Source organism: Oncorhynchus keta, unplaced genomic scaffold (assembly GCF_023373465.1).
Source record: "Oncorhynchus keta strain PuntledgeMale-10-30-2019 unplaced genomic scaffold, Oket_V2 Un_scaffold_584_pilon_pilon, whole genome shotgun sequence".
NCBI classification, from domain to species: Eukaryota; Metazoa; Chordata; class Actinopteri; order Salmoniformes; family Salmonidae; genus Oncorhynchus; species Oncorhynchus keta.
This window is the reverse complement of record NW_026290969.1, coordinates 1,304,928-1,327,649: the sequence shown is the minus strand read 5'-3', so window position 1 is coordinate 1,327,649 and position 22,722 is coordinate 1,304,928. Positions and strand designations below refer to the sequence as shown.

The following is a 22,722-nucleotide window of genomic DNA, read 5'->3' as shown; positions in this document are numbered from 1 at the left end:
TTCAGTGTTAGTTCTTCCCCCAGTGGATAATTCATCTTCACATGTCTCATAACATATACTGTAACTAAATAACTGAGAATCTAAGAGACAGCGTCTGTTGACTACATGGCAGTCAGCAATTACAGTGGAACATACCATTCTGAAACATCCAGAGAGGGGTGTTTGGCTATCTTGCATGACCACAAACCAAAAAATACCCTAATATGATTGACAGCTGACATTGCTCACCTTGTCTGTCTCCTCCGTGGACTGGTATCCTGACGACAGCACCACGTCGCCTGACGTTGCGTATCCAGGATTGTACCCAGGGGAGGGGCTACTTCGTGTGGTGTTGTCCGTGGAGTAGGAGGAGCGCAGGCGTTCGGAATGCTTCTGTGCATCATAGGTAGGTTGGCGGTGGGGGGTCTGGGGGCTGCCTCTCAGAGGGGGGTCCCGGTCTACTCCCCCTCCCCCTCCCCCTGCCCCTGTCCCGTTCCCCCCACGGTGCTGGCTCTGCAGCATAGTCCCACGCCTCATCGTGCCCACAGGGCCGGCACCCTGACCAGCTGGGGGGGCAAGGAGACCACCAGAGGGGGGGTCAGAGTCAGGACAGGCCAAGGGGGCTTGGAGGGGGGTGAGGTAGTCCTCGGGAGGGTAGCGAGAGGGGCCACGCATTGAGATCACAGAGGATGAGGAAGAGGAGGATGCAGAGGAGGAAGAGGAGGAGACTAGGGTAAAGCGAGAGAGGGACAGGCGTCTGCGTTGCTGCTGGAACAGCTGCTTCAGACCCTGGCCCAGGACGCCCATGCTCTCTCGGGAATTCTGGGTCATTTTGGAGGGAGAGTGGTGGTCTGAGTGAGAGGAACACCTCTTGAGGCCTGAGTCCTGCGCCCCTTCTCTACCCCCCGACCCCCCCTGGGTGCCTCCCACTACCTCCTCTCTGCATACGAGGGTGCAGCACTCTCATACACAGGGGAATGGGGGTAGGATAGGGGAGTAGAGTAGAGTAGGGTGTGTGTTTCTGGGTTCACTGTCTGCCTGTCTGTCTGTAGGACAGGACGGGATGGGTTGAGACGGGAGAGGTCAAAGTTCAGCGGTGGCCAATGGGAGTCCACAACATGCATCCAATCAGCTCAAAGATAATGCTTGCCTAGTAGTCTACCATAGAAAGAGAGGAAATGGGTTATGAGGGAGTGAAAACAAGGGACAGCAAGAGGAAGCAAACAAGAAGAAGATGCTCTAAAACAGATAGTGTTGGAAGTTCTACCTCGACTCTGGGCCAGATGTTGGGGGCAACTTCTACTAACACCACAGGCACTGCACACACAAATGGGGGAAGGGGAAAGGAGAAAGATAGACATACAGATATGGAACAAACGAAAGAGAGAAATAAGTGAAAAGACCCACATACCATCATCCCAACACTGCCTAGCCTCACTCAGTGTCCAAGATCACCTGTAGAGAGAGAGAGAAAGAGAGCAATCAATGTCTCAATCAACTAATCAAATCTACTTATGCAATCTATGAACACTCAAACCTTACACCCAAGTATTGTGTCCCCTGGCAGATCCTCTGGGAGCTCATTTGGCGTCACTAAATTTCAAATCCTTCTGCTTTACCGCTACAGTGGTGTCTGGAGAGAAGGGCTTCCTCAAAAACTACAACACACAGCAACACAGGCTCACTATACCAACTCACCTAACCTGCAGCAACCCAAAAAAACCTATGCCAATCTACGCTGAGCAACATGGTTTCCTTTGAGGCTGAGGAGCGACAGTAATTTCCTTAGATACATATTCCTAGTGTGAAGAGAAGGCAGCCTGTCAGACAGTCACAGTGAGTACTGGCAGTGAGGGGAGGAAAACAAGTCCGAGTTAGGAACATTCTGAGCTCTGGGGGTGGGTGACATGCTAACTATATTCCCTAAGCTGCACAGTCATAAGAGACTATGCATGAATGCACACACACACAAAGAACACACAAACATGCAAGTGACACACACACAGTGTAATCTACACAAATTAGGCTGTGATACGGTCGGCCCACGTCACAGCTAGTTAACACAATCAGCTGTTCAGTTTCACAATAGGCCTAGAGAGAGGAGAGAGAGCAGCACACAGCACAGTGCCCACACTGTCACTAAGCAGCACACAACAACACTGACACATTCACAAAGCAGTATACTGACCACTGATCAGCCACTAGCCTTCAATATAATACAGTCTTAGAAAAAAAGAATGGATTCTCGGCCTTCACTAGCATGGAAACTAAATACAGGCACAGACAGTGTGTGGGAAATGATTTAAGACAGACTCCAACACAACCCAACATTACAGAGTTATGTGCATCCACTCAAGCACACCCTTCTCATTAATCTGTGGTGAGTTATTCACAATTTTCAATGAACAAATAAGGTTTTATATGTAAGATGTTTAAATAAAAGAGGTAAATCATTGATTATTATTAAATTATTATTTGTGCCCTGGTCCTATAAGAGCTCTCTGTCACTTCCCACGAGCCGGGTTGTGACAAAAAACTCACACTCTTTCTTATGTTTAATAAATGTATCGTATAGTGTGTGTGTTGGCAGGCTTACAATGATGGCAAAAAACAATATTTGAGAGTGCGCTGACCCTGGTGCTAGAGGGGGTACACAGCTGGAGGTTGAATGTTTGAAGGGGTACGGGACTATAAAAAGTTTGGAAACCACTGCTGTTGAGATACACATAGCCAACTGGAGACTCTCAGTGAGTGCAGTGCAGCCTAACTTAAATTGTTTAGATCAGGCGAGTTTGTGTTGGGCTGTACCTACACAAACCATAGTTTGCCAGCCATTAGCCTTTAGTACTTTACTGAAATAACATGCCATTGAGGAACACTCTAATAAGTCTACACACAACTCACAGAGACACATGGCCAAGTGGAGTTTCTTAGCGAGTGCATGGTTTTGTTTCAGCAGTGACACACCTGATTTAAATAATTGTGGTCTAAACCACGATTAGTGATTATTAAAGCAGGTGATGTAGCACCTGGACTAATAGGACTTTACACACTCTGTCTGTGGCGCTCCAGGACCTCAGTTGGCAACCTGGTAGTAGTGTTTGAGTGGAACGCAGTGATGAAAGGTTGAATATGACAAGAGAGACAGAGAGAGAACAGATGGGGGACAGGACAGGTTCATGCTCACTGCCAGTCACAGTCCCTCAGTCAGTAACCTGCTGCCAGCCTGGTACTCACTATTATAAACACTCTGAGTGGCACATTCAATGCATGACAAAATGCCCCTGTGATCTGAAAAGAACAGCTCTGACTGACACACCTTGAACCCTTTCACCTTCACCACCCGAGTACTCAAAGGTCTTCACATAACACAACACAAGCATGCGCACATAAGTGTGCAAACACAGTGTTTCCCCCCTATATTCAAACATATATAACATCTAGGGGAAACACTATGCACACCAATTCACAATATAGACACACGTACATCAATCAAATAGCACCTAACAAGCATCCTAAATGATTGCTATGGTGTGTATTTGGGGGCGTTAGCGGTGGAATTGTCCTGTTTGAATCTGGTGCTGAACTGCCTCTGGCTGCTAGCCCCCTCTCTCTCTCTAAGTCCTCTCTCATCCTCAGGCTGATCTCAGCCCATCTCAGCCCAGCTGATCTCAGCCCAGCTGATTGGGTGTTTTCTTTATTGTCTACTGTTTTATATGCATGCTTAATCCTCTTTCAGGAGCCCTTAGAGGACAAAGCCACATTTTGTGTGTGTGTGTGTGTGTGTGTGTGTGTGTGTGTGTGTGTGTGTGTGTGTGTGTGTGTGTGTGTGTGTGTGTGTGTGTGTGTGTGTGTGTGTGTGTGTGTGTGTGTGTGTGTGTGTGGTATGCAGTCCTAATGCATAATTTCATTAGGCAAGGCTTGGCTTTCCACCTTGGTGAGGTCACGAAGCTATAACAAAATCAAATGAAATGTACCGTCAGTTGCCAGATGGGCTGTTGAGTGACATGACAGTGCTGTTCTGTTCTATCCTGTTCTGACCCTGACCCTCAGAGCAGGTGCTGCTGGAATCACAGAGGGTCTTGGTACACTACTGAGGCTACAGTCGACACATGACCATCCTCTACAGCACAGATCACTCATATACTATAGACCTATCAGGACTTAGACAAACACTCACACAGACACAGGCACGCAGTGGTGATTAAACAGACAACAGGTGTCAGAGCCTTTGTGAGCAGGGCAGCCATGATGAGTCAGCACATTTCTCAGAATTACTGTGGCTGCATCCCAGTCAAAGGTAAACCAGCAATGACCACAAGAACAATGGCCCTTCTGGAAGCCCCTGGTACACGCACACGCACACACGCACACACACATGACCTGGACCTCATCTCTATGTCAGGCCATTCGTTGGCCAGTTTTCCTGTTGCGGTTGTTGATACCATTGTCTCTGCATGACCAGCTGAATCATACAGATGGAGACAGCTCAGCCTTGATTACCAGGCAGGCAGACAGACAGATACACCACTGACAGCCTGGAGCCTGATTGAAATATAAAAAAATATGTAAATGCACTGCTGGTTATGTAAGTTTGACTTATCAGCAACAGTTACTCAGTTAGGCTGATAAGCAGATAGCCTACGACATAACAGAGACAGCTCCAGTTCTGTTAATTAACAGAATCCAAATGTCAAAACTATGTCCATTCTAGGCTAGACAGTAAAGCTTTCTTTTGGTTGCTCAATCTGGACCCTCAGTTGTGGCTTTGACGCACATATTGTTGGTCATTGTTGAACTAATAGGCTCACTCCCAAAAACTCTCATAGTGTACTGAAACAGGCCCATACAGTTCCAGAGGACGTGGAACAGACTGCTCTTTGTTCTGCTCAGAGCCACAAACAGCCCTATCTCTGGTCTTTGTGCTCTGTCTCTATCACTGACACATCAGCAAGAGAGGAATTAGACCAGAGAGTTCTGTCAGCCCTGCCGTTGAGAGAGAGAGAGTACACTACCATTCTAAAATTTGTAAGTCGCTCTGGATAAGAGCGTCTGCTAAATGACTTAAATGTAAATGTAATGTAAAGTTTGGGGTCACTGAGAAATGTCCTTGTTTTTGAAAGAAAATGATTTTTTTTGTCCATTAAAATAACATCAAGTTGATCAGAAATACAGTGTAGACATTGTTAATGTTGTAAATGACTTTGATAGGTGGAGACGGCTGATTTTTAAAAAATGGAATATCTACATAGGCGTACAGAAGCCCATTATAAGCAACCATCACTCCTGTGTTCCAATGGCACGTTGTGTTAGCTAATCCAGATTTATCATTTTAAAAAGGCTAATTGATCATTGGAAAAAACTTTTGAAGTTATGTTAGCACAGCTGAAAACTGTTGTTCTGATTAAAGAAGCACTAAAACTGGCCTTCTTTCGACTAGGTGAGTATCTGGAGAATCAGCATTTGTGGGTTCGATTACAGGCTCAAAATGGCCAGAAACAAAGACCTTTCTTTCGGAAACTCATTGGTCTATTCTTCTTCTGGGAAATGAAGGCTATTCCATGCGAGAAATTGCCAAGAAACTGAAGATCTGGTACAATGCTGTGTACTACTCTCTTCACAGAATAGTGCAAGCTGGCACTAACCAGAATAGTAAGAAGAGTGGGAGGCCCCGGTGCACAACTGAGCTAGAGGACAATAGTACATTAGTGTGTCTAGTTCGAGAAACAGACACCTCACAAGTCCTCAGCTGGCAGCTTCCTTAAATAGTACCCACAAAACACCAGTCTCAACGTCAACAGTGAAGAGGCGACTCCGGGATACTGGCCTTCTAGGCAGGGTTGCAAAAGAAAAGGAACTCTGGCTAGAAGGCCAGGATCCCGGAGTCGCCTCTTCAGTGTTGACGTTGAGACTGGTGTTTTGCGAGCAGTGCTAACATAATTTCAAAAGGGTTTTCTAATGATCAATTAGCCTTTTAAAATTATACATTTGGATTAGCTAACACAACGTGCCTTTGGAACACAGGAGTGATGGTTGCTGATAATGGGCTTCTGTACGCCTATGTAGATATTCCACTTTAAAAAACAATAAATTTCACATGCTGTTGTGCAAATGGAGTAGTTTGATTTGAACGGCTGATTTTTTTAAATGGAATATCTACATAGGCGTACAGAAGCCCATTATCAGCAACCATCACTACTGTGTTCCAAAGGCACATTGTGTGGAAATTATGGGTAATTAGCAAGACACCCCCAATAAAGCAATGGTTCTGCAGGTGGTGACCACAGACCACTTCTCAGTTCCTATGCTTCCTGGCTGGTGTTTTGGTCACTTTGAATGCTGGCGCTGCTTTCACTCTAGTGGTAGCATGAGACGGAGTCTACAACCCACACAAGTGGCTCAGGTAGTGCAGCTCATCCAGGATGGCACATCAATTGCGAGCTGTGGCAAGAAGTTTTGCTGTGTCTGTCAGCGTAGTATCCAGAGCATGAAGGCGCTACCAGAAGACAGGCCAGTACATCAGGAGACGTGGAGGAGGCCGTAGGAGGGCAACAACCCAGCAGCAGGACCGCTACCTCCACCTTTGTGCAAGGAGGAGCAGGAGCACTGCCAGAGCCCTGCAAAATGACCTCCAGCAGGCCACAAATGTGCATGTGTCTGCTCAAATGGTCAGAAACAGACTCCATGAGGGTGGTAAGAGGGCCCGACGTCCACAGGTGGAGGTTGTGCTTACAGCCCAACACCGTGCAGGACGTTTGGCATTTGCCAGAGAACACCAAGATTGGCAAATTCGCCACTGGCGCCCTGTGCTCTTCACAGATGAAAGCAGGTTCACACTGACCACATGTGACAGACGTGAAAGAGTCTGGAGACGCCGTGGAGAACGTTCTGCTGCCTGCAACATCCTCCAGCATGACCGGTTTGGCGGGGGGTCAGTCATGGTGTGGGGTGGCATTTCTTTGTGGGGCCGCACAGCCCTCCATGTGCTCGCCAGAGGTAGCCTGACTGCCATTAGGTACCGAGATGAGATCCTCAGACCCCTTGTGAGACCATATGCTGGTGCGGTTGGCCCTGGGTTCTTCCTAATGCAAGACAATGCTTGACATCATGTGGCTGGAGTGTGTCAGCAGTTCCTGCAAGTGGAAGGCATTGATGCTATGGACTGGCCCGCCCGTTCCCCAGACCTGAATCCAATTGAGCACATCTGGGACATCATGTCTCGCTCCATCCACTAACGCCACATTGCACCACAGACTGTCCAGGAGATGGCAGATGCTTTAGTCCAGGTCTGGGAGGAGATCCCTCAGGAGACCATCCGCCATGATTTCCATTGATAATTTTTGTGTGATTTTGTTGTCAGCACATTCAACTATGTCAAGAAAAAAATATTTAATAAGAATATTTCATCCATTCAGATCTAGGATGTGTTATTTTAGTGTTCCCTTTATTTTTTTGAACAGTATATATATATATATACAGTCAAGGCCTATCCTATTAACTATTACTCTACATATACTAGTCTATCCTACATATTCTTCAGATATATATACATGTATATACAGTGGGGAGAACAAGTATTTGTTACACTGCCGATTTTGTTTTCCTACTTACAAAGCATGTAGAGGTCTGTAATTTTTATCATAGTTACACTTCAACTGTGAGAGATGGAATCTAAAACAAAAATCAAGAAAATCACATTGTATGATTTTTTTTTTTTTTTTGTATGAGAGAAATTGAGCTGCTAATCCTCAAAATAATTCCACATCAGAGGGGCAAGCTGGCTGTCTCTCTCCTATCTCTCTCTCTCTCTCTCTCTCTCTCTCTCTCTCTCTCTCTCTCTCTCTCTCTCTCTCTCTCCTCTCTTTCTCTCTCGCTCTGAGCAACAGGCCAGCAATGTCACCCACATAACCACATTTTTGAAAGTTGTGTCTAAGCAAAATGAAATTATAAAATTACATTAGTCATTTAACAAAAATACAGTCTTACAGTGGACAGCAATTGGTAGTTGTCATGGGTTGCAGCTATCTGGGACATCCATCCCAGTGTGCACACACTGTTTGAATCAACGTTGTTTCCATGTCATTTCAATTAAATGACGTTGAACTAACGTGGAATAGACATTGAATTGACATCCGTGCCCAGTGGGATGGCATGCACATTAACATATCCCCAGATATACTGATGATGTCTGATGATATGCATAAAGACAAGATATAAAACCGAGGTGAAGTAAAAGTAGGCTAAATAACAGAAGGTAATAAAAGTACAACTTTGATGATAGAGTTCTCTAATGTAACCTACAATAAAATTGAATCTTGAATCTTGAATCTACAAAACAGCATATTATCAGATCATTAAAACATGCATTCAGTGTTTTGTTAATATGTTAGGCTACTAACACATAAAGCAGATATCACAGTGTAGAAGTTACACTATGGCCAGTCAACTTATCTCAAAATGACTGTAGAAGTTGGAGATAATAATCTAGGGTGATTATTATGATAATCTTCATGATTATGGCGCATAACGTTCATAGTTGACATGACGGTATTAAACTACAAGTGTAACAAATTTACAACAACAACAAGGCAACAGAATCATAGCCTATTAATGGATTGCATCAATAGAAGTTTATAATGTAGCAAAATAGAATCAAATCAAAGTTTATTTTTCACGTTCGCTGAATACAACAGGTGTAGTAGACCTTACAGTGAAATGCTTACTTACTTACAGGCTCTAACCAATAGTGCAAAAAAGGTATTAGGTGAACAATAAGTAAGTAAAGAAATAAAAACAACAGTAAAAAGACAGTGAAAACCAGTAGCGAGGCTATATACAGTAGACAGGCTATATACAGGCACCGGTTAGTCAGGCTGATTGAGGTAGTATGTACATGTAGATATGGTTAAAGTGACTATGCATATATGATGAACAGAGAGTAGCAGTAGCATAAAGAAGGGTTGGCGTGTGGCGGGTGGCGGGACACAATGCAGATCGCCCAGTTAGCCAATGTGCGGAAGCACTGGTTGGTTGGATCAATTGAGGTAGTATGTACATATGTACATGAATGTATAGTTAAAGTGACTGCATATATGATAAACAGAAAGTAGCAGCAGCGTAAAAGAGGGGTTTGGGGGGAGGGACACAATGCAAAAAGTCAGGGTAGCCATTTGATTACCTGTTCAAGAGTCTTATGGCTTGGGGGTAAAAACTGTTGAGAAGTCTTTTTGTCCTAGACTTAGCACTCCGGTACTGCTTTCCACGCGGTAGTAGAGAGAACAGTCTATGACTGGGGTGGCTGGGGTCTTTGACAATTTTTAGGGCCTTCCTCTGACACTGCCTGGTGTAGAGGTCCTGGATGGCAGGCAGTTTAGCCCCAGTGACGTACTGGGCCGTTCGCACGACCCTCTGTGATCCTTGCGGTCGGAGGCCGAGCAATTGCCATACCAGGCAGTGATGCAACCAGTTCTCAATTTTGCAGCTGTAGAACCTTTAAAGGATCTCAGGACCCATGCCAAATCTTTTAAGTTTCCTGAGGGGGAATAGGCTTTGTCGTGCCCTCTTCACGACTGTCTTGGTGTGTTTTGACCATTCTAGTTTGTTGGTGATGTGGACACCAAGGAACTTGAAGCTCTCAACCTGCTCCACTACAGCCCCTTCGATGAGAAAGGGGGCGTACTCGGTCCTCCTTTTCCTGTAGTCCACAATCATCTCCTTAGTCTTGGTTACGTTGAGGGGTAGGTTGTTATTCTGGCACCACCCTGCCAGGTCTCTGACCTCCTCCCTATAGGCTGTCTCGTCATTGTCGGTGATCAGGCCTACCACTGTTGTGTCATCTGCAAACTTATTGATGGTGTTGGAGTCGTGCCTGGCCATGCAGTCATGGGTGAACAGGGAATACAGGAAGGGACTGAGCACGCACCCCTGGGGGGCTCCAGTGTTGAGGATCAGCGTGGCAGATGTGTTGCTACCTACCCTCACCACCAGGGGGCGGCCCGTCAGGAAGTCCAGGATCCAGTTGCAGAGGGAGGTGTTTAGTCCCAAGATCCTTAGCTTAGTGATGATCTTTGAGGGTACTATGGTGTTGAACACTGAGCTGAGCTGAGCCTTTTGTCCAGGTGGGAAATGGCAGTGTGGAGAGCAATAGAGATTGCATCATCTGTGGATCTGTTTGAGCGGTATGCAAATTGGAGTGGGTCTAGGGTTTCTGGGATAATGGTGTGATGTGAGCCATTACCAGCCTTTCAAAGCAGTTCATGGCTATAGACGTGAGTGCTATCTGTCTGTCGTCATTCAGGCATGTTGCCTTCGTGTTCTTGGGCACAGGGACTATAGTGGTCTGCTTGAAACATGTTGGTTTTACAGACTCAATCAGGGACATGTTGAAAATGTCAGTGAAGACACCTGCCAGTTGGTCAGCACATGCCCGGAGCACATGTCCTGGTAATCAGTCTGGCCACGCAGCCTTGTGTATGTTGACCTGTTTCAAAGTCTTACTCACATCGGCTACAGAGAGCGTGATCATACAGTCGTCCGGAACAGCTGATGCTCTTATGCATGTCTCAGTGATGCTTGCATCGAAGCGAGCATAGAAGTGATTTACCTCGTCTGGTTGTGTCACTGGGCAGCTCACGGCTGTGCTTCCCTTTGTAGTCTGTAATAGTTGCCACATAGTGTCGGAGTGTCGGAGCCGGTGTAGTATGATTCAATCTTAGCCCTGTATTGACGCTTTGCCTGTTTGATGGTTCGTCGGAGGGCATAGCAGGATTTCTTGTAAGCTTCTGGGTTAGAGTCCCGCACCTTGAAAGCTGCAGCTCTGCCCTTTAGCTCAGTGCGAATGTTTCCTGTAATCCATGGCTTCTGGTTGGGGTATGTACGTACAGTCACTGTGGGGACAACGTCCTCGATGCACTTATTGATAAAGCCAGTGACTGATGTGGTGTACTCCTCAATGCCATGGGACGAATCCCGGAACATGTTCCAGTCTATGATAGCAAAACAGTCCTGTAGTTTAGCATCTGCTTCATCTGACCACTTTTTTATAGACCAGTCACTGGTGCTTCCTGCTTTAATTTTTGCTTGTAATCAGGAATCAGGAGGATAGAGTTGTGGTCGGATTTACCAAATGGAGGGCAGGGAGAGCATTGTATGCGTCTCTGTGTGTAGAGTACAGGTGATCTAGAATTTCCCTTTGATGCACATTTAACATGTTGATAGAAAATTGGTGGAACTGATTTAAGTTTCCCTGCATTGAAGTCTCCGGCCACTAGGAGTGCTGCCACGGGGTGAGTGGTTTCCTGTTATTTAGCCATGATTCCATGAAACATAGGATATTACAGTTTTTGATGTCCCGTTGGTAGGATATTCGTGTCCCCTGTACCCGCGTTTCTTCCTCTTGCAAATAACGGGGATATTGGCCTTGTAGGGTGTTTGGAGAATGTCCTGTGCGTCTTGCTTGTTGAAGAAAAAATGTAGCCTAATCCGAGGTCAGTGACCGCTATCCTGATAACCAGAAGCTCTTTTTTGCCGTAAAATACGGTTGCAGAATCATTATGTACAAAATAAGTTACAAATAATGCGAAAACCCCCCACATAATAGCACAATTGGTTGGGCGCCCGTGAAACTGCTGCCATTTCTTCTGCGGCCATTTTCCATAGGGAGGAGAGAGGCTATCCAGACACGCCTAGTGCACAAATTAATAACATACAGTATGTCGCGCAGCTGAGTCGAGTGTGGAGACGAATGAATTTGGATCAGTCAGACTTCCTGATGAGCCCTTCCCAGCTAGCTACCTAATGGACCAATAGCCACGGGAAGTCATTTGGGGGTGGGGGTGCTGTAATATTTTTGCCGACCGCTAATACAGGACTAGTAAAGGCCCAGTGCACTACTTTTGTGAAACTAAATGTAGTTGAGTGTTTACTAGCATTTGCATCTTGAGTCTCTTATTTATCTGTACAAAACAATTAATCTGATAATACTTGTGGAACATAAAAGCACTTGCCTGATATATGTTTTCCAGTTTCTTGAAATACTTTGCAAATGCAACTTATTTCTATGTGAAAACTGAATGGTCTATTCTTTCATTTTCCTAGACACTCTTATACAGAGCAACTTACAGTAGTGAGTGCATACATATTCTTACTTATTTGTACGGGTCCCCTTTGGGACTCAAACCCACAACTGTAGCATTGCAAGTGCCATGCTCTACAACTGAGCCACATCATCGCAAACCATTTGATGTCTCAATGTACTCAATTACTGTATTGTGCATTGTTTTTCTTCATGGCGATGGAAAGTTAACAGGTACACACCTAGATGACCATTCTGACCAGCCAATACAGTAATGTACATTTACATGAAGTGGTTTGTAAGGATGGTAATTTAATACTGCACAAAAAGTGGTTGTTTTATATGTTATTTGATCATGAAAAACATTTAATTTGATGTAGATGCTTTGCACCTTTTGATGTAAATGTTTGTGGACAGGGTTTTGTTATTTCTGGATTCCATTAGAATGACAATTGCAGAGGAAGGAACAGGGCAACAACCCTTACAATCCTTGAATCCTGCAAGATACTGTTCTTAATTATACAACTACCTTTTTTTTCCAAAGCAGAGATGCTGAAAATATATATATATATTTTTTCTGTGGCACTACAGACATCTATATCGGTCTGCTAATACCAAGTAAAGCCCCAGTGCACTACTTTTGTGAAATATTTAATTTGATTATATATATATTTTAATTCAGATTTTTCAGGAGGTGCTGCGGCACCCTCAGCACCCCTACTTCCAGTGGCTGTGCACGGACCTAGTTCATGCTGGCTAGCTGGCAACAATGGTGCTAGTTAAAACTTAAAGTTATGTTTATTTTGATGGGAAGGGAGTATTGGTCACCATCTGGTTGTCACCATTACCAGTGTAATGGTGTTGTATCAAGGTGCTTTCCGATGTGAGTTGCTTCTGTTCCCACCAGGCAGCAGTTGCTTCCCACCTATGCAAGTTCGAATCCAGCTATAGAAAGTTTTTAAAATATATTTTTCGTTTTAAGCTTATCCCAAACCTTAACCATGTTGAGTTCATTCCTAACCTTAAGAATGTGGAATTAATGCCTGAACTTAACCTTAAACACTTCGACATTTGAAGTTTGGAACCACTTCGAAGTTTGACGCTTGAGAAACATGGATCAACGTCTAATTCTTACTTGAGACTGAGCGCAACCATGTGGATGTCACCACGATACAGTCTGCTGCTCAATGGGGAGAGTTTGCCCTCAAGCAGGCAACAAACACTACATGGGGCTCAGTGTCCTTGGCTCCCGGTTGCCGCAGTCAGGAGGAGGGGGGTAGCTAGAATAGTGTATCCAATATCAGGCCAGGGTGACAGGTAAATAACATTTATTGCAGATTTAAACTGAATGATTCTACACTCAAGTCCCAACTTCGGCTGACAAGTTTCAAATTCTGGGTGAAGTTTCCAGCCACAAGCACAAACTAGCTAGCTGACTAAACCGAATCCGTTCGTCTCCACTGCGCGACACAGGTCATCCATTTGGGCACCCGGCGCGTCAGTATAGCGGATCCTCTCCCAATATGAGTGACAATCTGTATCACTGAAACAGATGCACATTGACAGCGTTTGAAGTCATGTTAGATTGTGTCATTGTAAACCCAGATTTATGATTTTTTTTTTGCGAAAGAAACAACAGTTATGTACTAGAACATAGTCAATACATGTCACACTATACACATTTACATTATATTTAGAGTTGATAACTTAAGCGGTATATTGGCACTTACCTGGGCGATGAGAAAACTGTTACAGCCGACACACGTCCACCCCTCCTCTGACAGTGGCAATAGGCTGCCCTTGGACAGCGCATTTCACTACGACGTACGCTACTGCAGCCGAGGGCACGCGTATGGCCGGACCAGACCATTTGTTTCGATTAGGGGAGTTGGCTGAAAAATATGCTCAATTCACATAGGTTACTCCAGCTCTATTGGTCATTGAAACAAATACAATGTTCAGAATATTGTGCAGGTTTTGAAATTATTTGATTCATCATCTATTATAAAACGTTTTATTCAACTTGATTATTATTATTTTTATTGATCTACAGCTTGTTGTTGTTTAATGGTCTTTGTCACCTCGTGGCAGTAGCCATACTGTGACCCCAATGAAGGTGAGGGTATGACAGTATTACAATGTGCACATTTGTCATATAAGTAAAAAACACTGATGAAAAAATTGGTTACGGGAGACATTGATCTTTACATTTTATCGATACAGCCCAGCTCGGTGACACTCTCTGTATCTCAATTTACCATCAAACCTGAAAGGGACAGAGAGTTGGAGAGTAAGGTGGGAGGAAAAGCGACACCATCCTGGGATGGGCTGCAAACCCCTCTGTGACTGCAAGGGACTGGTGAAATGCCACATTGTCCCATACAATTACAAACGTTGGCCGATTTCGCCTCACTGCAACCCTTTCCTCACCTGTCACAACCCTTCCATAGAGGTCATCCAGGAATGAAATGAGACCCAATTATCAGTTTGTGCAACAGCAATCCATCACAGGATATTTCTGCACACATTGTGATGTTGGCATCCCTCTGGCCCAGGACATCCACTGTGGCTCGTTTCCAAATCACATTTCTTACTGTTGTTTTACTGTTTACTATCTTACTGTTGTTTTGCCAGAAATTTCTCAGAATAGATGCCACTGTTGACCGTTGCAGATTTGGCTGCACTCTCAGACCAGCCTCTCTCATTGATAGACCATGATTTATTACATGATCAATTATAGTAGCCCTAAACTCATCTGAGACTATCACTAGCCATGTCACGTTCTGACCATAGTTCTTGTGTTTTCTGCACCAGATAGGACTGTTTCGGTTTTGCCACGTTGGTTATTTTGTATTGGAAGTGTTCAGTTTGTATTTATTATTAAATAAGATGAACACTTTGGTCCTCTCCTTCCCAGGAAGAAAGCCGTTACAAGCCACTTTAAACAATGCTACTTAATATAATGTTTACATAACCCTACATTACTCATCTCATATGTATATGTATATACTGTACTCTATATCATCTACTGCATCTTTATGTAATACATGTATCACTAGCACCTTTAAACTATGCCACTTTGTTTACATACCCTACATTACTCATCTCACATGTATATACTGTACTCGATACCATCTACTGCATCTTGCCTATGCCGTTCTGTACCATCACTCATTCATATATCTTTATGTACATATTCTTTATCCCTTTACACTAGTGTGTATAAGGTAGTTGTTGTGAAATTGTTAAGTTAGATTACTCGCTGGTTATTACTGCATTGTCGGAACTAGAAGCACACGCATTTCACTACACTCGCATTAACATCTGCTAACCATGTGTATGTGACAAATACATTTGATTTGATTTGACTACAGCTCTTGATCTTCCTCTCAGTCTTCTTCCACTACACATACGTACTCCTCTCCCTCTCCTTCTCCCAGCCACTCTTCTTTCTCTATCAGCCACTTCTCTATATCTGGCTGGGTCCATGTTTACATTACAGTACAGCATTATTCCTAAAATGTCCCCTTTTGTATAGATGGTAATGAAATTGAAAGACGGACACCTGGGTAGATGTTCAGCTACAATGGGAATCAGCTGTGGTTTGTCTAATTGTTTTGATAGTATTTAATCTTTCAGATTTGGAATATATTTCGGTATTACTGTCTTATTTAATTTTGTGTTATGTTAGGTTTTGAACTTAAGTTTAACAGTTTTGAAAAGAGCATGTTAACATGTGCAAATTGGCCTGTAGGTACATGGAGTTTTGGTGGTGGTTGTGTCTGAGTGAGAAAATAATTCATGAAATTTGAAAGATGTAGTCATTGAGTGCATTTTGTGCCAAAGCAATACACAATTATCCACAGTCTTGCCCACATAGACTATGTGAAGAGTTTTGAAAAAGTGACGTAAGTATTGTGAAATGGGTCCTAGCGATTGTAAAAAACTGTAATGCGTTTGAGACAATCAGTTGTGTTGTGACAATGTAGGGGTGTATACAGAAGACAGCTCTCTTTGGTAAAAGACCAAGTCCATATTATGGCAAGAACAGCTCAAATAAGCAAAGAGAAATGACAATCCATCATTACTTTTGCAGTCGCAAAAACCATCAAGTGCTATGAAACTGGCTCTCATGAGGACCGCCACAGGAAAGGAAGACCTAGAGTTACCTCTGCTGCAGAGGATAAGTTCATTAGAGTTAACTGCACCTCAGATTGCAGCCCAAACAAATGCTTTGGAGTTATCAACTGTTCAGAGGAGACTGCTGAATCAGGCCTTCATGGTTGAATTTCTGCAAAGAAACCACTACTAAAGGACTTCAATAAAAGGAAGAGACTTGCTTGGTCCAAGAAACACGAGCAATGGACATTAGACCAGTGGAAATCTGTCCTTTGGTCTGATGAGTCCAAATTTGAGATTTTTGGTTCCAACTGTTGTGTCTTTGTAAGACGCAGAGTAGGTGAATGGATTATCTCTGCATGTGTGGAACCCACCATGAAGCATGGAGGAGGGGGTGTGTTGGAATGGGGGTGCTTTGCTGGTGACACTGTCTGTGATTTATTTAGAATTCAAGGCACACTTAACAGCATGGCTACCACAGCACTCTGCAGTGATACGCCATCCCATCTGATTTGCGCTTAGTGGGACTATCATTTGTTTTTCAACAGGACAATGACCCAACACACCTCCAGGCTGTTTGGGATGAGTTGGACCGCAGAGTGAAGGAAAATCAGCCAACAAGTGCTCAGCATATGTGGGAATTCCTTCAAGACTGTTGGAAAAGCATTCCAGGTGAAGCTGGTTGAGAGAATGCCAAGCGTGTGCAAAGCTGTCATCAAGGCAAGGGCGGCTACTTTGAACATTATCAAATATAAAATATATTTAGATTTGTTTAACACTTTTTTGGTTACTACACGATTTCATATGTGTCATTTCATAGTTTTGTTGTCTTCACAATTATTCTACAATGTCTAAAATAGTAAAAAAATAAAGAAAAGCCCTTGAATGAGTAGATGTGTCCAAACTTTTGAATGATACTGTATACATGCACACAAATATATACAGTACCAGTCAAAAGTTTGGACACACCTTCTCATTCAAGTGTTTTTCTTTATTTTTACTATGTTATTCAATGTAGAATAATATGGGTTGAATACTTATTCAGGGGTTGGTTGTTTAGCAACAAAACCGACGCGTGCACAACTATGGGGAAAAACAGACAGGGTTGGCTTTAGATCGTTGACAAAATGTAAGCTGTAATTAATCTCCAATGTTTGTTGGAAACAGAAATGAATTTGCACAATGAGCACTTGTTGTCTCTCAAAGACATCATTACAGTTGTTGGTTAATATGGCTAGTGAATTGTAGCCATATTAGCATTGACATGAAATCAAGATCAAGATGAAACAAACCACTTACGATTCCCCACATGGCAGTTTCTTGTCAATCTTGCCATCCAGAATTACAACACACGAACGTCTGCCCCATTAAGCATGCACAAATCGTTTTAGTGATGTCGTCAGCTAACCCGTCCATCTTCGATATATTTGTTTTTTCATTTGTTTTTTTACACATTCAAAAATTGTTCTTCCAATTTGACATTAGAGAGTATTTTGTGTAGATCGTTGACAAAAAAATATAACAATTCAATCCATTTCAATTCCACTTTCTAACTCAACAAAAACGTGGAAAATGTCAAGGGGTGTGAATACTTTCTGAAGGCACTGTAGCTGTTACCTCAACAGCACAGCAATGAACACAGGGTTTTCATTCCTATGTATCTGTCCTTCATGCTTTGTCACATATTACAATGTACAGTATGATACAGAGACAACATGAGAGAATGAATATGATGGTGGGAAATTAGTTTGTATATAGAGCTCACTTACAGACATGTACATGTGTTATCAACTATGCCCAACAGAGGGCAACAGTGTCAAATATATGTTAACTTGTGTGTTACAGTTTTAGGCCTACCATCCTAGTAAATAAATATGCACAATTCTGAATATTATGTTTACATGTTAGGCTATTGGTCATAATGCACACTTACATTCGATCATATCAAAGACAGACTGAGCAGTGGCAAAAATACACTATCGCTAGCAAACACATCTAAGGAAGAGTGGGCATTATCCTCATCATCATCGGCCTTGTCTCAGTCTTGTCTCAGGTTAGTAAGTTGGTGGTCTGTTGATATCCCTTTAGTGGTGTGGGGGCTGTGCTTTGGTAAGTGGGTGGGGTTATATCCTGCCTGGTTGGCCCTGTCCAGGGGTATCGCCGGACTGGGCCACAGTGTCCCCTGACCCACCCTTGTCTCAGCCTCCGGTATCTATGCTGCAATAGTCTATGTGCCGGCGGGCTAGGGTCAGTCTGTTATATCTTTTGTAATTCTCCTGTTTTATCTGGTTTCCTGTGTTTATTTAGTATGTTCTCTCTAATTATCTATCCCTCCCTCTCTCCCCTCCCGAAGGACCTGAGCCCTAGGACTATGCCTGGCCTGATGACTCCTGGCTGTCCCCAGTCCACTTGGTCGGGCTGCTGCCCCAGTTTCAGCTGTTCTGCTTGCGACTATGGAACCCTGACCTGTTCACTGGACCTGCTACCTTGTTTTTGACTTAATGGCCATGTGCTCTTACAATATCCATCCGGCACAGCCAGAAGAGGACTGGCCACCGCTCAGAACCTGGTTTCTCTCAAGGTTTCTTCCTAGGTTCCTGCCTTTCTAGGGAGTTTTTCCTAGCCACATGCTTCTACATCTGCATTGCTTGCTGTTTGGGATTTTAGGCTGGGTTTCTATATAGGACATTGTGAAATCTGGTGATGTAAAAGGGTTTTATAAATACATTTGATTGAAATTTGATTTGATCGGGCTGCAGGACAGGTAGTCCAAAATCATGGTTAGTTTCCACTTTGTTTCCACTTCGCCATTTTGGGCAATTCCATTATAACGGAATTGGGCTGATAGTCAGATTTTCCACTTAAAAATGTATGCCAAACAAAGAACATCGATTTCAAATCACAAGGACTACTTTTAACAGTTTACCCTGAACATTTCACAAAAACACATGTACTGAAAGAATCGTATGTTAAAATAATTTCTGCAATAAAAAAACATGTTTTCCAAAAACGCTGTTATGTCTGCAGAAAGAATGAGGTGTCAGCTATGCCATGACATATTGAATTTAACAGTTTTTGGGGGGGTTATTGAACTACAGTAAGTGAAGTGGATTAACACCCGGGGTCCCTGATCTGTACTAGATAGAAATGCATAATTATGGATATGAATGTCATTCTCTTCACGGTGATGTATCCTAAATAGCTACACAAAGGTATAAATATGCAATATCCTCCCTTGCATTGTTGGGCATTATCCCACACACTGGCTATTATTTTAATTAGCTCCGCCCCAAACAAAGACCAACTTTAGTTGGTCCAGACCGGACCTAATCTGAATTAATCATAGAAGTTCAGCACATTAGAGCTCAGTAGAGTTCAGCAGAGTACAGTACAGCACAGAACAGTAGAGTATAGTACAGTAGGGTAGAGTTAATTACAGTATAGTAGAGTACAGTAGAGAACGGTAGAGTACACTAAAGTAGTGTATAGTTCAACACAGTACAATAAAGTAGAGTTCAGTACAGTACATCACAGTAGAATATAAAGTTCAGTACAGTACAGTATACTATAGTGTACTTAACTCTAGTGTGCTCTACTGTGTACTGCACCAAACTTTACTCTAATCTATTATACTGCACAGTACTGTACAGTAAAGAACTGTACTGTACTGAACTATACTCTGCTCTTTTTATGTTATTTTATTGTACTCTACTGTGCTCTCCACACTTAAACAGACGTTTATGATTGGTTCAGATTTGGTCCAGCCCGGATTGAATCAATCATGGACATCTATGTTTGTGCCAAATCCTCCTGATCGCACCAAAAAACAAAAATAACGTATTTGCATGTTGAAATTAAGGCAAGGGTGGACTGACCACATTTCAACTACTCTTCAACATCCATGGAGGTCCGGTGTCGGTCGTGCTCCGTGGGTAAGGATGCTGGTTACAGTGGAAAGAGAGGGGGCTCATGAGTAGGTGTCAGTAAGAGCTGGGATAGGTGACATTAACTGAAGAGAGAGAGGCAGAGAGAGAGATAGAGAGAGAGAGAGGGTTAAAGAGATGGAGGGGGTATCCAGACTGTAGTCACACTTGCTTTGACCTCCAGACAACAGAAAGAGAACGAAAACAGTTGTGAGTTGAATGTAACAGTATGCCAGTGGAAGGGAGGACTGTAGCAGGTGACCCAACTGTGGTTTGTGACTGTGGTTTGTGATCATTTCCCACCGTAGCCAATTCATTTGCAGTAATTCCGTAATTGTTTTTCGGATATTTCGGTACCGATTTGGTAACAGAATTTAGAGTTTAAATAATTTAATAATTCATAAACTAAATAAATATCAGTTAAAACACTATAACCAAATAGTATGTCATTATCCTCCCTCCTCACGAGGGAGAGAAATTAGAAAATATCTTAAAGATATGTGGGGGTTTTTGGTAATGGAAGAGGACAATGTTTCTTCAATTTGCACAAGGCAAATCATTTATGCAAAACTAAGTAAAGTGTTGATTTTAGTTGGCAGGGGTCTTTACTTTAACTTTAAAACTTTTTGTGGTAGATGTTTCCTAAGACCACTTTTCCATCTGTTTGACCAGAAATCAAAGCCATTGATTATTTCTAATATTTACGATATGGTTGAAACATGTATATATGCCTTAATAAATAGATAGACTATTAGTTTCAATTGACACCAGCTTTTACATGCTCCTATGGACTTCACATGTTGGTGCTTTTACTTGGACATGACCTTGTATGTGTGTGAATGGGCTTCACACTATGTTAACATGTTTAAATGTGAGGGTAGAAGCAAAGCAAAAATAGACAGGTTGTGCCAAATCTATTTCTCATGATGCTGTCAATATAGTGATTGAGTATGCAAATCGCAATTACTACCCTCTAAATTACTTAAATTTTGTAATTAAAATGATAAATTAAAACTATTAAGGGGTAGGAAATTGATTTCGATATGAGGAAATATGATTGACTGGGTCTTTTGGTCAATGATTGACCCTCCTGGAACCTAAAGTGATTACGTCTTACGTTCTCAGTAGCTCAGGTGGTTTGCACTTATAGAGCTGCCTAAAATAAGTTGTATCTAATGTTAATTGAATGGATTTAGTGCATGGTTCCATAACCCTTGACATTGGCCATGCATGTATCAGACACTCGTTAGGCTAGTAGCTAGTAGATGAAACACCAACAGTTATAGAGCTTGATGAGTGCTTCATTCTCCTCCAGTGGTTTCCAGTGTTCATGATGTAACAGGAAGTACTTTGTCAAGCTGCTGAGTGACAGAAACACTCTACCTGACGAACAGACAAATAACAACATAACACAAAAACAGGCAGGGCTTTCTAGCAAATGCCTAGTCCCAAAAACACCTAGCTGACAAGGATCGAAAGCTTTGACGTCATCCCTACCCCTAACCTCTATGTACCTCCTTCATTCTGAGAAACACACACACACACACACACACACACACACACACACACACACACACACACACACACACACACACACACACACACACACACACACACACACACACACACACACACACACACACACTCCAGTAGTCTGTTTTTCTTCCTCTCACAACACCAGAGAGAGGTGGATAATGGGAAACATTAGTGTGAACGGCTGCTGCCAAGCGACCCTCTCTCCCCGAGCACACCAGACGTGAATGCCATCTCCCCACGGCTCCCGCCAATTACAGGAGCCCCTCCAGCAGGCCTGGCCTAATAAAGAGCCTGGAGCATGGTGGGGGAGGGGTCAGGCAGGGATCGATCCCCCAGCCTCATGAGGGTACAGCTGGAGAGCCCACAGCTGACCCTCTGGGGAAAGGTACACCATTCTTGTCAATGTCCTCACTTCTTGACCTCTCAACTTCATTATTTTCACTTCCTGTCGTATGTTTGGTGCCATTGCCAACACAAAGTACAGACATGGAGGAGGACGCAAGTGCGAAAATGTCTGTCAGACCTGTCCCTCCACAAGTCCAAACATAACAGAGTGCTCTAGCGTCAATATTTGGAAGTAATCAACCTGGAAAATATCATTTTTAATTGACTGATATCAAATCAAGTCAAATCTTATTGGTCACATACACATGGTTAGCAGATGTTAATGCGAGTGTAGCGAAATGCTTGTGCTTCTAGTTCCAACAGTGCAGTAATATCTAACAAGTAATCTAGCAATTTTACAACAACTACCTTATACACACACACAACTGTACAGGAATGAATCAGAATATGTAAACATAAACATATGGATGAGCGATGGCCGAACGGTATAGGCAAGATACAGTATCTGGTATAGAGTACAGTATATACATATGAGATGAGTAATGTAGGGTATGTAAACATTATATAAAGTGGCATTGTTTAAAGTGAATAGTGATACATTTATTACATCCAATTTTTAATTACTAAAGTGGCTGGAGATTGAGTCAATAAGTTGGTAGCAGCCACTAAATGTTAATGATGGCTGTTTAGTCTGATGGCCTTGAGATAGAAGTCTTTTGGTCCCAGCTTTGATGCACCTGTGCTGAC

General features: G+C 43.1%; 1 long non-coding RNA gene across 1 annotated transcript; it reads right to left on the bottom strand.

Moving 5' to 3' along the window:
- Nucleotides 1-480: 480 nt before the first annotated feature.
- On the bottom strand, nt 481-13,909 carry LOC118361422 (uncharacterized). The gene is made up of 3 exons (XR_004820986.1): nt 13,783-13,909; nt 1,247-1,434; nt 481-1,137 (listed from the first exon to the last, which is right to left on the bottom strand). It is a non-coding gene; the product is annotated as an uncharacterized LOC118361422 (long non-coding RNA).
- Nucleotides 13,910-22,722: the final 8,813 nt, after the last annotated feature.